Source organism: Schistocerca cancellata, chromosome 10, assembly GCF_023864275.1.
Source record: "Schistocerca cancellata isolate TAMUIC-IGC-003103 chromosome 10, iqSchCanc2.1, whole genome shotgun sequence".
NCBI classification, from domain to species: Eukaryota; Metazoa; Arthropoda; class Insecta; order Orthoptera; family Acrididae; genus Schistocerca; species Schistocerca cancellata.
In genome coordinates, this window is record NC_064635.1 from 93,556,748 (window position 1) to 93,561,953 (window position 5,206).

Consider the following 5,206-nt stretch of genomic DNA (forward strand, 5'->3'; position numbering starts at 1 on the left):
CCAAGGTGAAGGCACCGCTGGCAACCTGATTATCCTTCTCACCCTGGTGGACACACTGGACGAAATGTACACTTCACCGCTCTAAATTGGCATGCAGTTCATTGTCGGACTGCAAAAGAAGGTCTCTGTGTAATATGATACCCTGACCATATTTAAGGTCTTATGAGGTGTGAGGGTTACAGAAACATCCCCAGCTTGTCGCAAGTGCGAAACTCCCGTGAATGGTCAGAGGATTATGTTTTAATCAAGACTGACCCAAATCTCATTTTGGACAAACCCTCCACATCTCTGAACTTGTCCTCTAAATGCTCAACTAAAATTTGAGGCTTCAATGTCATGAAAGATTCCTATCAGCTCTCGAACATACAAGGTACTGGGGCAAATAAGATTCACTGCCATCTTTAGCCTGACGTTCCTCCAATGGTGTGGCCAGCGAGAGGAATGATTTGGGGTCATAGTTCTGTGCATTGAATTCAGCTCGTGATCGCTTAGAGACTGCTGGTGTTTCACCACCAGCAAGAGATGATGGACTATGCTTCATCGCATGTCATCCGCCCTGATGCCACCCACTCCGACCAGGGGCCCTCCCCATGGGCACCACTCACCCGCAGCAAAAGCCACCCGATACAATAGCCATTGCTGGGTGTCCCGATGCCCCAGGGGGATGGGCATCTACCCCTTGGCATACATGGGGAGTTAACGGTGCAGGCAATAGCAGAGCAATCCCTGTGTGGTCAGGGGGCTACAACCAACAGGGTACATGGGGGCCCCACCACAATTGACTGGCTTCCATGCTGGTTATCAGGTGCAAAGAAGCCCATGGTCGTCATCGATGCAGAAATCAACACTGTATAGAGCATGGTGGAACACACATCCATGAAGCTGTCTTCGCCCAAGAGATAGGCAGGACTGCAATGTGACGAAGAGAAAGTGGGCTAAAGATCACAATGCATGATGGACACGATGCACCTTGTAAGGTGCCCTTACCCTATTGGCTCGCTCTTCATGAAAGTGTAGAACAATAGAGGTCAAACCCTACAGGGGACCATCACATAAAGTCTGAAATATATGAAACTGCTTTTAGTCACCTCATACAACAGACAGGAATACCTCGGGCCTATTCTAACGCCTGGACCCGCATGGGTGACAGCAAAGATGCCTGAGGGAGTCAGAGTGTAGTAGGGCTAATACTTGAGGGGAAGGGGGGGTGGGGGAGGCTGTAATAGGGTTAATGACGATAGCAAAGCCTGATGCATGGGGGAGCAGGCCACAGTTGGGTTAATGCCTGAAGGGAAACAGGCCACAGTAGTATTAATGGCACTTATGCAAGGCACCCTGTTCTCCTGGATAAATGTATCCAACAATGGTGAACCAACACATATCTTGGAAATTTGGTCTTAAAAAATTCTACACAATATGGGGCATGAATCATGGGAAGCCCGATGTGTATTGAGTACAGAGGGTACAAGTCCTCCAGCACGTGTCATTGTCACCAAATCAAAAAGCCTGACCACAGTCCGTTATTTCTGCAGGAAGCTATTCATGACATGGGGTGCCAATGTTATGAGATGGTCAGCTGCAGAGGAGCATGCACGAAATCCACACTGTGCAGTGGTTAGTATATTGAAAGACTCCAGGCACCATGCCAGCTGACCACGAATCATACATCCAATCATCCTGCGAACAGGGCTGGTGAGGGCAACGGAGTGGTAGCTAGAAGAAAGGTGTTTATCCTTACTGGGCATGGATATGACAGTGGCTCTGCCAGTATTGGGAAAACATGTCATCTACCAAAAAGGGTGTGTAACTATGAAGGAGAAAGTGATTGCCCACAAGAGAAAGGTGCTGCAACATTTGAATGTGAACTGTGTCTGGCCCTGGGGTGGAGGTTTGGGATAAGATGAGAGCATGAAATGGTGGCATTGTAGCATTCACGATTCTGAGAGGGTAAGAATATAAGCAAGCTACTTCCACTCATTTCCAAATGAGGGAGTTGTGTTGACAGTGATTACAGCTCTCAATCTCCACAAAATACTGGCCAACGCTGTTGGAGATAGGTATAGTGTCCACAATGATATCTGCTGTGGTCAGGCTGGTCATCTCCCAATAGACCACCATCACAGACAGCCAATGCAGGTTGCCCCCCATGATAGAAGAGGGAGTGAAACTACGAGGGCCGTTCAGAAAGTAACCTCCGGTTGATTTAAAAAAATACACCAAGTTAAATAAAAATATTTTAATATATACATCTTACAACTACATCTTTGCACTATTTTTCTACATAGTCTCCATAGCGATTGAGGCACTTATCGTATCTCTTCACAAGCTTTGAAATTCCTTCTGCATAAAAATCACCCGCTTGTGCCTGGAGCCAGCCTGTGACCGCATCTTTGAGCTCTTCGTCATCATCAAACAGCTGTGACCCGAGCCATTTCTTCAAATGCATGAAGAGGTGATAATCACTTGGCGCCAGGTCTGGGCTGTAAGGTGGATGGTTGATAACGTCCCACTTGAAGGACTCAAGAAGGGCCGTTGTTCTGCGAGCAGAGTGAGGACGGGTGTTATCGTGCAAAAAAACGATACCGGAAGTCAGCATACCACGTCGTTTGTTCTGTATAGCCCGTCGTAACTTTTTTATTGTTTCACAGTACACGTCTTGATTAATGGTTGTACCACATTCCATGAATTCAACCAACAACACCCCTTTGGCATCCCAAAACACCGTTGCCATCAGTTTTCTGGCAGAAAAATCTTGCGAGGCTTTTCTAGGTTTGGTAGGCGAATTTGAATGTGCCCACATCTTTGATTGTTCTTTTGTCTCAGGGTTCACGTACTTAATCCAGGTTTCGTCACCGGTCATGATTCTGTTTAACAATGGTTCTCCTTCGTCCTCATAACGTGACAAAGTCTAATTCAGAGGCCATTCTTTGAGTTTTGTGGTGGTCAGTAAGAATTTTGGGCACCCATCGTGCACAGAACTTACGGTAACCCAATCTTGCTGTCATTATCTCATACAAGAGAGTCTTAGAAATCTGTGGAAAACCAGTAGACAACTCCGACATTGAGAAACGTCGATTTTCACGAACTTTTGCATCAACTGTCTGAACGAGTTCGTCAGTCACCAATGATGGTCTACCACTCCTCTCTTCATCATGAAAGTTTTCTCGTCCACTTTTAAATAAACGTACCCATTCACGGACAACTCCTTCACTCATAACTCTTGGTCCGTACATGGCACAAAGCTCACGATGAATAGCTGCTGCAGAATATCCTTTGGCTGTAAAAAACCTTATGACAGCACGCACTTCACATTTGGCGGGGGTTTCTATTGCAGCACACATTTCAAACTGCCACAAAAACTAAACTAGCGCAGGTACGACGTTCACTCGACCACGACTTGATGCCAACTGACCTGTTGAGTGCGTGAACACACAGATGGTGTCGCTACTCCCCCCACAACCCGCACTGTGACTGATCGGAGGTTACTTTCTGAACCGCCCTCGTATTAAAAGAATTAGTGCAAGAAATCCATTTACCTTTCTTGCAACCCCAAAGAAAGCAATGACACTGCACATGAACAGTTTATAATGAATACATTTTGCCATCATAGGATAATGGGTAATAAAGGGGAGAGCACTTCTCTGCATGTGAATTGCATCACAGCATGCCTCAGTCCACTGGTGGACAAGGACACAGTGTGGTAAAGAACTGTGAGGCATGCAACATTCTGCATCAGTGAAGATAATGTTCATAAGAAATTCTATCTGGTCATCATGACTGGGGTGGTGATGTTCACAGAACATAGTCAGGAGGGAGTAAAGCCTCTAATCAGCCTTGGGAAGCTGTTAATTGGGATTACACGTAGATGGGGGTTGGAGTCAGCAAATGGATACTGCATGGTAAATAGTAGCTCGAATTTGTGTAAGAGCTGTTGGTGAAGGAGATGGGGACACCACCACGATACTGGGCAATTTCACAACAGCAATAGTGAATTACAGGTTGCAAGTCTGTACGGACACGTTCTCTGTGGAGTGACTCCTAGCAAGAGCAGTCCTGTAAGTGCCAGATGGTAAAATGCAGGGCGTAAGAGTAGCCAACAACTTACCTGAAACACGGTCAGGTACATTTTCCTTCTCTTGCGTCTCCTGGGTGGCCCTTTCATTGAGATACATGGGACACTTGTGAGATGAGGTGGCTTGGTCGTCATTACAATTGATACAGCTGGGAGGAAGAGGTGGGAAAATAACCTTCTGAGCATCTCTACCACAAGTAACACATTTTTCTGTGTTTCAAGAGGACATGCAAGTTTGGTTAAGATGCAGTGGTTTCAGAATGTACAGTCAAACTGTGATAACTTTGTAACCCAATTTAATCTTTGATAGAAGCAATAATTCAGCAAATGTGAGAAAGAGAGAGCATGTAGGCAGCAAATTTGCTTTGACCCCTTTCATTACCCAATGGCCTGTAGTGGTGCTCTGAGCAGAGAGATAATGTTGGATTCCCCCTCAGCCACCTTAGGTAACTGTTTCCACCTCAGGTCATGCATCTGTATCTCCAGACAGAGGGACCAATTAGCAATTGGGATGGTAAGAGCTCTTGCTATCACCCCTCCTGGGATCTGGCCTAAACCAGGGGTATGTACAAACCCTACCTGTTGACCCGGGGCAGGGAATTACACATAACCCAGTCACCTGATACATGCCATGTACATGGACTGGCTTTAATAAGCATTCAGGAAGGAAGAAGAGAGAAAGAGATACCTCGAACGCACAAGTGGAGGGAGGGGAAAATACAGTGAACATAGAACGGAGGAAAAATTGATGGAGGACTGAAACTTCCTGGCAGATTAATACTGTGTACTGGACCGAGGCTCGACTTGAGTCTCTGTCTGGCACACAGCTTTAATCTGCCAGGAAATTTCATAAGAACACACACTCCACTGCAGGGTGAAAATCTCATTCTAGATGGAGGACTGTTCTGATGTCGGACTACCAACACTTCAGAAAACAATCCCAAAAATAGCCGAGGCATGTTGCCCAAAGGAGGGGAAAGAGAATAACAGAAAGATAGACATGCAGCATGAAGGAAAGAGGTGCTGCAAAGGCTAGGGCCTAATGACAGCCAAGCAAAAACTCACCAAAGTGTGGTGAGCCCCCTGGGAGCTTATCTATTGATTACACACTATTCGAAGTAACATGCTGCATCC